Source organism: Colossoma macropomum, unplaced genomic scaffold (genome assembly GCF_904425465.1).
Source record: "Colossoma macropomum unplaced genomic scaffold, Colossoma_macropomum, whole genome shotgun sequence".
In the NCBI taxonomy this organism is placed as follows: domain Eukaryota; kingdom Metazoa; phylum Chordata; class Actinopteri; order Characiformes; family Serrasalmidae; genus Colossoma; species Colossoma macropomum.
Genome location: NW_023494792.1, coordinates 51078629 through 51091337, shown reverse-complemented (window position 1 = coordinate 51091337; position 12709 = coordinate 51078629). Strand labels below are relative to the sequence as shown.

Sequence of the window (12709 nt, the reverse complement as noted above, 5' to 3'; positions counted from 1 at the left end):
CTTGTACAGCCAGTTTTACCATAGATTTGTATTATACTCATGTAAAGGGTGAATAAGTTCAAAGTCAACAATAGGCCATGCGTATAATACAATATGATTGTCCAAACAACCCTGATACCCATTTGACTGGACAGAAGGCAAATTTAAGACACTATTGTTTGTGAATATGAAAATGATTGAACAGAATTTATTTAAATGTAACAGATTCATACAAACACTGTTATAACTGACTAAGTCTGGCAAAAGCTTACCTTTACACATTCTATTGATGTCAAGCAAAACTGTTCTAGCCACTCAATGCCCTGCAAAAAAGGAAAGAAACATTTGTATAACAGAAGATTAGGTACAGTACCTCAAACTGTGCCATTTCCATCTGAAGAAAGAGCCCAATGTCTACTTTTTATTATTCTATGGTCTTATTAAGTCATTGTACTGAGATGCAAGAGATGCATATCATTCAAGATAGTTGACTTAGACTTGGGCTGTGCTGTTTTAATTGTGTGTTTATGTGTAAACAATGGTGCATGTGTACATGCTGCATTCCTTCCCTCGAGCATTATCAGCCGTTCACCTTCTCCATGCCCTGAGACAGAGCCTGAGAATGGTTTTGATGTCAAAGAGCACAACTCAGGACGTGGCCCACCACATCACGTGCAATTAGTCCCACTTACGCTCATAACTCCAACTATACACTCTTAACTCAATTTCTGCAACCTAAGAGATCAAGCTTGCAGCACGTGATGGGGTTAACATACCTCACGATTTGGTACAAGCTTTAAATGCTCCAGCACACAGCCTCCCACCCTGACCTGGGCCCAATCTGACTGCGCTTCATAGATTTCCCATACCTGGGCAAGCCATGACAGGTAATAGGTCTTAAGTCAGGCCTTTGGTCTGAGGGGCATCCTGTGGTGATGAAAAGAGAGGCGTCACATCACGTTAGCATCAGGTGCAAAGCTCAGAATGAAGCACTCCAGATGATTGGACGAATACAACTGGAGAGTGAAAGCCTCTCAGGAATGTGGGATTCCCTCCAACTGATTGGGCTGTTGGTTGTTATCTCTGTGTCCTGGTGATAATGAGTGAGGATGTTGTCATTTCAGAATCAATATGGAGTTGTACTGTAAAAGAAAATGAGTCATACTTTATTTTGATGCATGGCCCCCCATAACTTACCTGCAGAGTAAATCAGTAAAAGTGCTAGAGTTAGGTATAGGTATTGGGCTGAGGTTAAAGTTAGCTTTAGAGTGAGTCTTAAGGATCAGGGAGATGTTATGGTTCTATTAATATAAGATAATTACAAGGTAAACATCTACAAAGCATCTACAGATGACCATCAGCATGAAGTGCTGAAATTAAGAAAAAACTCTTTTTTGGCAAAATTTTGGCATCATTGTTTTCAGTAATATGAACCAGTTTTGTTGCAGGCACAGATATAAAATGATTCTAATATGATGCTAATATTCTATAGGTTTCTATGTGATAAATAAAGCTGTTAGTGTTTTAATAACAATTGATAAAGCTGGATAGCTTCCAGAATTAACTGATAATAAATTCAATATGCAGAATATGAATTCTTATTCGAAAAGTGTTGACCAAATCTTGTTGCTTAAATAGCTATTTACTTTAATTCTGTAACAAAAAGTTACAAAAAAATAAAAATATATAGTTTATTATTTAATAATATTTTTAAACATACTTGTCACAACTTATTCTTGTTCCCAAAATACTTTGTGAAATAAATTATAAAATAAACCATCAGTTTACATTTTGATATGTAGTTTATAATATTTCAACACTGCAAAAGTCAACACTGTATAGGTTATTAGTGAATAACAAACAAAGGGTTTTGTTCTAATATGGATTATAAACCATTTTTCATTTTTTTGTGATGTATATCAGCTCTTACTCTTTTCAAAAACTCATCATAGCCAAAATTGTTACAAATGGATACACAACATCTAGGAATAAAACTCCTCAAATATTAATATGACAAGTGATTCCAAATGCTTGAACAACAGTGTCTCTCAGTGTAAATACCCGACTCAGATATCAGTGCTGATTAAGACAGAAGTAAAGCAAAAGGCAGTGTATACTAGATTATGGGTGACCCTTCATTTAGAGGAACTTTTAATGTGCAGATTTTCAGAGGAAAAAAAAAAACATTTAAAAAATTGTTTTAAGACAATTATAGTATTGTTGAAGGATAGGTTTTAGTAGCTCTAAAAGCTTTTTTCCCTTCATGTTTTTGTTTCTCACCTTTCATAAAATTTGCCAGCATTTCACCATTTTTGGTTTGTCCCCCTCCCTCACTTTTTCACTTCTCCTCTATAATAAATGATTACCATAATGTTGAATTCAACTTCTGCTTTGTATTTTCCCACAAATCACTAATGTAATTAGAGATTCCAAATGTTTGAACAACAGTGTATCTCAGAGTAAATATCTTAATCTAAATCAGCACTGATATTTGAGTTGGGTATTTTAATTTTTTTTATTTCTTTATGGCCAATTTGTACAATTTTAATTTTTTTAAACAAAGCTCTGCTGCCTTTAAGTGTATTTGTTTGAGAATTTTAGCTCAAAACTAGACAGTTTCATTATATCACTATATCAAAATGTTACTTTTTTGTGGTTTTAAACTTTTTTTTACACCATTTGAAATGCCAGCTGCTCTTTACATTGCCTGAACATTTCATGTCAAATGAACTACGGTCCAGACTTACTTGGAATGAAATCTTGTTACTTTAACTCACAATAGCTTACATTATATTAAATTAAAGAACACTTTTTCTTCAGTTACCATTTCAAAGATAAAAAGGTTTGTTATGACAATGTCAATATAGTCCTATGCATATTCATCAGATTACGTTTTGTTGATTTTCTAAGTGAAAATAAGAACACATCCTCTATAGAGCACACTTCTGCACAAATTACTGCACAATTACTGTTTATTTACTGGATGTAGCATAGCCCAGTAAAGGTGGGGGGAGGGGGTTATGTCACATTTTATATCTTAGGTTTTATTTTTTCCAATGTGTTAATTGAAATTTAAAGAAACTGTCATATTCAACCCTTTAAAATCTCAGGCTTGTGACATGCTAAGGTTTATTATTCAGTAATTCAGAGTAATTCAGAGAGTTCAGTGCAAATTGACTGAGTGATTCTTAAGTTATACAAGTGTATAATAAAACCTTGGCCCCACTGGTGGGCCCTGGTCATATAAGAGTATATTTGTTCCCTGAAAGGATGTGTTAACTTATTTTTCAGATAGATAATCAACAAAACATGACTGATCTTTGCATATGACTATATATTTAAAGTACATTGCATCCAACTGGGTTAAAAAGTGCAAGATTTAACCAACTTTACAACCCTACAAAAAGTAAAAACTATCACACAATTGGTTGTGATGGTACTGTCACATAATGATAATAATGAAAACTCATTATTTTATCGTCCTCATTATAATGGTTGGTATGATTTTGATTCAAGTGAGCCTGAAATGACAAACTACTTAAAAGTAACTGTGCTGTTGTTTAAAGAGTTATTGTTATACACCTGCCATCACTGAGTATGTGGACCTCTCCCTCTCTGCTGGATCTTACTTAATTCAGCCACAGGGAACACAGTCTTATCTGATGTGCTTCAAATCAGCGGAGATTTGTAGTGGGACAGATGTGAGCAGGAGTAAAGGAGAGTAGAGGAGGAGACTCAAGCCCAGGCTAGACAGACAAGGCCGGTCTTTCAGAGCAGTGCATGAGAGCCAGCCTTGGCATCTTCCACCACACTTTCAAATGAAACTCAGGCCCAGTTGATTAATCAATTTAGAACGAGGGGACTGGGTGGAAAGTGGAAAGCGAGTGCTCTGTAGTAGAGAAATTACAGTGATCCAATTTCAAAAGTGGATTGGACAATTAATGTATTAATCTTTGAAGGAATATTACGAGCCATTTGATTTAGCCATAACGGCGGAGGTTAAGTAGCATGAAAGCCAGAGGGGGCTTCAGAGCGTTCAGGTCCAGCCCCTGCATTATCTACGCTCCAAACATTGTGCAGAACACAATACAAGTGAGTATTTATAGAACAATCAAGAGTGAAAAGTGAGTTAAATTATTATACTTCTTCAGACTTAAAGGAAAAGACAATCCGAGGACGGATCAGTGGAGTTTAATATATGATGGGTCAGTGGAGTTTAATATATGAGGACGGGTCAGTGGAGTTTAATATATGAGGACGTGTCAGTGGAGTTTAATATATGAGGACGGGTCAGTGGAGTTTAATATATGAGGACAGGTCAGTGGAGTTTAATATATGAGGACGTGTCAGTGGAGTTTAATATATGAGGACGGGTCAGTGGAGTTTAATATATGAGGACGGGTCAGTGGAGTTTAATATATGAGGACGTGTCAGTGGAGTTTAATATGTGAGGACGGGTCAATGGAGTTTAATATATGAGGACGTGTCAGTGGAGTTTAATATATGAGGACGTGTCAGTGGAGTTTAATGTAGGAGGATGGATCAATGCAGTTTAGTATATGAGGGAAGACTGGTCAGCAGAGTTTAATATATGAAGATAGGTCACTGCAGTTTAGTATATGAGGACTGGTCAGTGGAGTTTAATATATGAGGATTGGTCAGTGAAGTTTAATATATGAGGATTGGTCAGTGGAGTTTAGTATATGAGGACTGGTCAGTGGAATTTATTATTTGAGAATGGGTCAATGGAGTTTAGTATATGGGGATTGGTCAGTGGAGTTTAGTATATGGGGATTGGTCAGTAGAGTTTAGTATTTGAGAATGGGTCAATGGAGTTTAGTATATGAGGATTGGTCAGTGGAGTTTAGTATCTGAGGATGGGTCAGTGGAGTTTAATATATGAGGATAGGTCAGTGGAGTTTAGTATCTGAGGATGGGTCAATGGAGTTTAGTAAATGAGGATGGGTCAGTGGAGTTTACTATCTGAGAATGGGTCAATGGAGTTTAGTATATGGGGATTGGTCAATGGAGTTCAGTATATGAGGATTGGTCAGTGGAGTTTACTATCTGAGAATGGGTCAATGGAGTTTAGTAAATGAGGATTGGTCAGTGGAGTTTACTATTTGAGAATGGGTCAATAGAGTTTAGTAAATGAGGATTGGTCAGAGGGGTTTAGTATTTGAGGATAGGTCAGTGGAGTTTAGTTTAAGAAGATGGGTCAGCAGAATTTATATGAGGATGGGTCAGCAGAATTAATATGAGGATGGGTTAGTGGAGTTTAGTCATAAAGGGGTGCAGCGACAGATACTATAACAAGAACTAAGTATAAGCATACTATTTCCTCTGAATGTACATGTGTGTGTGTGTATGTGTGTGTGTGTGTGTGTGTGTGTGTGTGTGTGTGTGAGAGAGAGAGAAATTTGTGTTTGCTGTAAATGAAGTGTCACAGTTATGACTAAAGGCTTCTGTATTGTAGTGTTAAAAAAATCACTCTTGATCTCAGAGCAGGACGTCCACCACAACCCAAACACACCCAGCCTTCTCACCTCAGTGTGTGTGCTATGAAGAATAGATCCGGTGTAGACAGTTCCTCCACCACTCACCACACACACACACACACACACACACAAACAGTCACACACAAACAGTCACACACATACACACACGCATACTTATTCAGATGGCATGGGCTTAAAGAGTCCACTGCACAAGCAGCCCTTTGTCTTAGCTCTAACCGTGTATTATTAGTTCGGGTAAGGTCAAAGTTGATCTAATTTTCTGCTTAGTTCTCATTAAATGGCTATTGCATTATTTAATTTCCCGCAATTTAATTACAGCTGTAATGAATATATGTCCAGCAAAAGCTTTTGAACAGTGGTTTGCAAATTTAGCCCACAAATGCACTTTATGTGCACTTGAAAAAAGTTAAATATATTTTACTTGACTTTAAACCAAAGGTCAGAAGAAAGCTTCAGCTTGAAAGTGAAACTTAAAACTTTCAACAACTTTGTCATAAATATTGTAAAACATTATATTTACAGTCGTATGCAAATGTTTGAACACTCCTGGTCAAATGACATGTTTGGTAGATTTTCTGAATGAAAATAAGTAAATACATCCTATACAGGTAACAAGCATAAATATTGCATTTTTCTACAAATTTTTGTTTAACATGTAAAAATGTGCCATTTAATGTTTTATTTTCAAATATGTTAAAAAACAATTATTTTGCATCAAAATGTGCATAAGTGTGTTCTCTGTGGAAGATGTGTTAACTTTTTTTTTACTTAGAAAATCAACAAAACATTTAATTTGATTAGGGGTGCACAAACTGTTGCATACAACTGTAAATACTGGGTAACTTTAAATACATTGTTTTTTTGTTAAATACATGTTTTTTGTCACTTATCACAAAAAGATTCTATTATTTTTGTTTTAATTTTAAAATTTTAGAATAAAATCTTGTCACATTAAGCTACACTGCAAGTTAAGAAAGGTTTTTTTTGTTTATTTCCTGTAAGGTTTTTTGGAGATTTGAAAGTTTTTGTCCTGACAGTGACAATCTGTCTATATTTAACTTTATGTATGTGTCTGTATGTAAAGTCATACAAAGTTGAAATTGTAACATAAAGTTATTTAAATGACTTAAAAAAAATCTGAAATTCAAATTCAAAATTTCAGTTTCCTAATAAAAACTTCCAGACATTCTTCCACATCAGCAACAAACTGTCAGCCTCTGATCGAGCTGATGTCACTTTCAGCACTAGCCATAAATCAACATTCAAGCACATCCACTAGGCACTTCAAATCAGACAAGACGACAGACGGGTTTTTAAAAGCCAATTTGTTCCTCTTATTTAATCTTTCCTGACATTTGGAATAAAATGGACTGATTGTCCTCTACTATCTTACACACACATCTCACATCTCACCCGACAATGACCTATGAGCTCCGGCTCTTAAAATAAAACAGTCTGGGCCGACTATAAGGCACGCGTGTTGTACAGGGTTCACACATTCTTCCTGATAGGCTTTAAATACAGGCTCCACTGGTGTTGTCGGACAAGTGAAAGATAAGCCATACAAGTTTTCAACGCTACTTAAGCACTGCTCTTGGGTGCAGATGCATTATATATGGTATTTTGAAGGACAGGAGAGAGTCAGTGGCAGAGCAGAAGGTGCATTTATGAAGAAGCGCTATTTGCTGACAACATCTGAAGCTTTGCTGATGTTGCATTTTAATGCAACAACAACTTGTTGTGTCATTTAACAAGCTGATCCGCAATCACATAAAAGGTGGAAGTCCCACTACTGTGAGCCTCGACATTCACATTCGTTTTGACCAGGCTGAATTTCCCCACATCGGCCTAAGAAGTTCAGACCGGGCCAATCCATTTTCACTGTTACAAACCACTGATTAGCTAAGCCCAGATAAAGAGCCTCTTTCAAAAGCACGGCTTACCCATAAGCCCCTGCTCTGTGGGTGCTGTGCTTTTTTTGGGCCCGGTGTGTGAAGGGAAGTCATATGACACAGTCTGGTCACTCTGTGATTTGAAGGGTGATCCTTACACAGTATGGGTACAAAGTGAGCAACCTGTATGACATAAAGACGTTAGGCTGCAGACTGGACATGGTAGACAAACCTCAAACAAATTCTCGCCTGTGGTTTTGGGATCATTGTGCTGTTTTTGGACTGAATGAAGTGTTTCCGCTGGGGCCTACAAGCAGGGTGAGCTAAGAGAGGTGCAGGACCACTTACAGCCAGGGGTTGGTAGAGTACACCCTTAAAAAAAGAGGTTTGTCAAGGGTTTTTAGGAAAGGCAATGGTTATTTGAACCATGACAAAGAACGATTTGAAAGCTTACATGGTTCTTTACATGGTTAAATGCTTCTTTTCAGTGATGGAGAACCTTGTATATGATTCAGTAACAAAAATGGTTCCACTATTAATACAATAATTTTTTTGCTGAGTTTAACATATTAGAAATTAAAAAGAATATTACAAATCATGAAATATAAAATGTGCCATAACATTTGGACAGGCCACGTTTTTATGTAGTTTCATTTTTTCCAATGTGTTAAATTTAGCAAATAAACAGTAATTGTATATTAAGAAGTGTAACTTATTTTCATGTAGAAAATCTAAATTTGGGATGGGACTGCATTTTGTAACTTAAGCCTCTCTCAGAAAATGCTATTTTTTGGTGCATCCACTACAAAAGATACGAACTTCATTCTTCATTGTGAATTTATTTTTATTTTCTATATATACAAGTGTACATTTGCAAAAAGGACCCCCTTATTTTAAACACAGTTATATATAGTTTTAAAAAAAGGCATTGGTATTGGCAAACAGCTAAGAACTCTTTAGCAATTAAACATTCATGTGCACTGTAACATGTACAAATAGATATACCTTTTGTAACTCTTTTGCAGTCAGTTGTTGTTAAATTGTAAATTTCTTTGCATGCACATTACAAATTCAGTTCACTAAAGCATCTAAAAAAGAACAGAATGAAATCAAGTGCATATTGTCTTCACAATATACTTGTCTAGAAATCAATATATCATTTGAAAGTAATAAGAGAGGTACAAATCCATCAAAATGTTACTTAAGCACATTTAACTGAGTAGATGAGTAGTTACTACCCTCCTCTGCCTTGTTAAAAAAGTATTTTCACTGCCAAAAGTACATCTAGAATTTAATGCCTGTTTCAATGCCTGTTTTTTGATGGTTAAATGCATGTAAATAAACCATACATACACTGTATTTTTACACTGCTGTTGTTTATTTGCAGAAATAGAATGCAGATTCACTTTCATTCCACAGACATTTGAGTTTATTTTAATGGTTGCTACTGTAAAATATTGCATGCCAGAATAATTAGTTGAACTAGTGAAGCTGTTGAATTACAATAAGACAGTATTTCTAAGAAATTAAATGACTGTAGTTGTACAGATTTTTTCCCATCATTAAGAAAACATGCTTTTACTGTTAATTAATATGATTTTTTGCGGAGTGCTTACAGTCACTGACTGAGTCCCTGTCTGACCATTAGAATGCCTGCCCTGACCCCACAATTAGATCTGGCTGTGCAGAGGGCCTCAGGATGGGAAAAGGAGAAAGATTTGGTTGCATTCCTCTAAGGTGTGCCTGTGAACAGTTCGCCTTGTCAGCCCTGACACAGGCACAGCTTAACTGATTTAGAGCAAAATCGCATTAGAGTCCTAATTGCATCTCTTCTGAAATGACTGGCTGGACTAGGCTCCTTCTCATCTCTCTGCAAGCATTCAAACCCCTCAATAGGTTTTATGTCACCAGCTACATGTAATATATGTAATTCTCTTTTTTATCTCTTGATTTTTTGGCCCATGAATTGTTTGGAAGGGAACTTGACATGTACTGTCTATCTTTAAAACCATATCAAAATGGAAGTGACACAGAGCGTTACCAGGAATAAACTGTCTGTGGCTGAGAATGAAATGTAAGAGGACATTTTGCATTCATTCCTTTAGGGCACGCTCGTCATTAATAATAGGACTGTCACAATACACTTTTTTGTACCAGACTTGAATGCGTGCCAAAGAGTACGAACACATGGACAGAACTGAACTGAATGCTTTTCTTCAGTCTTAACATACTGTAGATATAAAAATTATACATCATTTTGGACTTTTTTTGAAAGTCCAATGTTGTATGCATATTACATATAGTACTGTATTTCTCTTGGTAAACCCAATAGCAGCTGTATGCTCAGAGGGAACAGATCGGCGTTCCCGTAATACAGTAAAAACGGGTGTAATATTTAATTTATATATGAATCATTAAAGTGCAGCTGCTATTATGCATTCCTTTTCTACTTGGATAAAACAGGCCTCAGAAGTGTGAGCTGGACTTTGAAGTCTTGTCTCTGAAGCAGACCAACTTTTACAGGAAGTAGCTCATGTTTTATTCATGCTCTATGTGGGACTAACAAAGGTGAGCATTCGGACTGGGACCTGAGAGAGTGAGGGGGAAAACGGCTGAGCAGAACTTTCAGTGGGGGTAAACACACTCAAACTCACATACGCACGCACACACCTGCATATATATCATCGCTGTCAGACCAAAACCTCAGAAACTTACAGGAGAATAAGAAAGTTCATGTAAAGAGATGTTATTCTCAGTCATGCTGAAGCATTTCTATCAGTCCATTCATCATGAAATGTTCACACAATGTAAAGGGCCATAAAAAATGACCCAGGTGGTGCAATCTAGATGTTGATGCTGGCTAGCATGGGCATCTGTTAGCTGATGGAACAGATTTGGCAGTTAGTGTTCTCCTCCAAGCATGTTGAGGTGTCCATTAACATTATGTTAGCGGCAATTTGTGGCTGGCATCATGTGTCTCGGAAGAAGGATATGCCAGCCCTCACCCTCCCAACTTGGCTGCAAATTTGATAAATATGATATAAAGAGTAAAGGGGATAAATGAGGAAGTGTGAAGTCAAAGGAACATCAAAAGAAAAGGAGTTTCCGAAACTAGAGTTTAAAACATTTACACTGGAGCACTGAAACCGGACATCTGAAATGCTGTGGTTATTTGGATTGTGAGAAGCAGAAAATGAAACCAATTCTAAGACTTAACTTTGGAGGTGTGGAAAAACATCCCTGCAGATTTATGTAAAAAACCAAAAGCCCAAAAATAACGGAAGCTGTAATAAAGACAAAAAGCAGACACATTAAATACTATATATATATATAATATATATATATATATATATATATATATATAATATATATATATAATATATATATATAAATATGTGCAATACAAGTTCAAAGTCTTTCTAGTGTTACCAGAAACCTTCCTCAGCATTTCTCTCTTCTCAGTCCAGGAAACAAGGCAGCTGAGGGAATTTTGCCAATAACAAACGCCCAGCCAAGTGCAGAGTGCAGACTCTCACTATTAACACTTCAGAAGAGTCTGAATGCTTGGGAAAAAGTGCTGCACTTCAGCTATCATCTGAACAGTGATCACTGTAATGTGATTCATCACTCTGTAGTGTGTGTAATGCAATTACTGCCTTACATGGCTGCCATTATCATCCAGGACTCGTCAGCCTCAGGCTGATAAAATTCAGTTTGACTCATTGATTAAAACACAGCATAGCACATTTGTATCGCATGTTTGGGGGAACATAATAACACGTCAGAACCATCTTGTTAAACAAGCTAGATTTCTTACTATGGTGTAGTCACAGAAAAACAGTTACTTCAGGTTCGGCCAAAAATCAAATTCACTCAATCTTCCTCCTAGCCTAAACATAGTCGATTATCCAAAACATGTTTTAGTGGTTGAAGTTTGTTTCTTTAGTTTTGCACTGGAACTACGAGTTGAAGCTAAGTAACAGACATTTATAGTTTTCAGTTAGCATTGTGCAAACTGCATGCCTAAGTCACCACACTCTTGCATCAAACTGTGTCAAGCTGTTAAGTCATCTAAAATAGACCTACATATGTTCTGACAACGTAAGACATACTGTTACCTATGAAATGTAACACAACAAAGTTGTATAGCTAAAAATAGTAGCAGCATTTTGAAATATTTTGAATCCTAAATTTTTGGCCATTTTTACAAATAACAGTAGGGGATACTGGAGAGAGCTGTAACACTTTTTGTTTCAGCCTTTATGACTTAGTGTTTGTTTGTGCTATACCTTTTAAAAGCCTTATTCGAGCTGGACTAGATTTAGCAAAGGATTTTCGGTAATGTCATCTGTGCATGATTTGACTGGCCAGTTTATACAGGACAAAAGATCAGTGTAATTTCCTTAAATACCCCAAATAGTCTGGTATGAAACACCATTGCACGGATGTTTACATCAGTGTTGAGCGACAGGCACCACAGTTCAGAAAATAACAACATAATGTGGGGCTAAATGGCAAATATACACAGAAAATGCATTGCTTTAATGAAAGAGTTTAACTTCGAGATATTATTTTCCTTTGTCTTGTAATCCAGCCAACACCAAAAATGTTGTGTATATCATTAGTCTTATCATGAACCTAGACTAGGGAATTGGGTCAAATCAGCTCAATTTTAGCTGTTAGTCTTGTCGTTGGGTCACAAAAAAGAAAGAAAAGTGGAGGTGCCATTTTCCATTACCTGTTTTTGTTATTACATTACTGTAGTGTCGATTCGAACAGGACTACTGTATTGAGGGAGCTACAAGTTTCGCAAATTATAAAAATTCACTCACACACTTATTATTTCTCAGCAGGCTTGTGAAAACTACAGACATAGCAGATTCACACTGGATTACAATCACAGATCTCATCTGTAATCACTCAAATTATAACACCTCTCCGGATAACTAATCCAGAGCCAATAGGGCTAAACTTTCATATAAGATTGCCATATTTGTCTTTTACAAGCGACAATAGTGCAAAAATCCACTGCTAATCCACTGAGCAAGTTTGTTGTCGAAGATGAATCATTCCGCTGTTACAACCTGCCCCACTTTGCGGAGTTTTGTAAAATTTTACTCTCTTACCTCAGAATCTGATTTTGTTACATAAAAAAATCAGTATTTCAGTCAAAGCCTTTAAACTTCCCCTTTCAGCCTAGGAGGGATGAGAGTGTGCACAGTAGTGTTATCACCCGTGTAGTTAATGTAGCTAATCACTAATTGGTAAAACTGGGGATGTTTCAACAACCCTCTCCTACATCGTACATTGTCAGAAGTG

At 36.4% G+C, this 12709-nt stretch overlaps 1 protein-coding gene across 2 annotated transcripts in view; it reads left to right on the top strand.

Annotated features, from left to right (window-relative positions):
- Nucleotides 1-12709, top strand: part of tfec (transcription factor EC) — a 61394-nt gene that overhangs the window by 31865 nt on the left and 16820 nt on the right. The window lies entirely within an intron of this gene.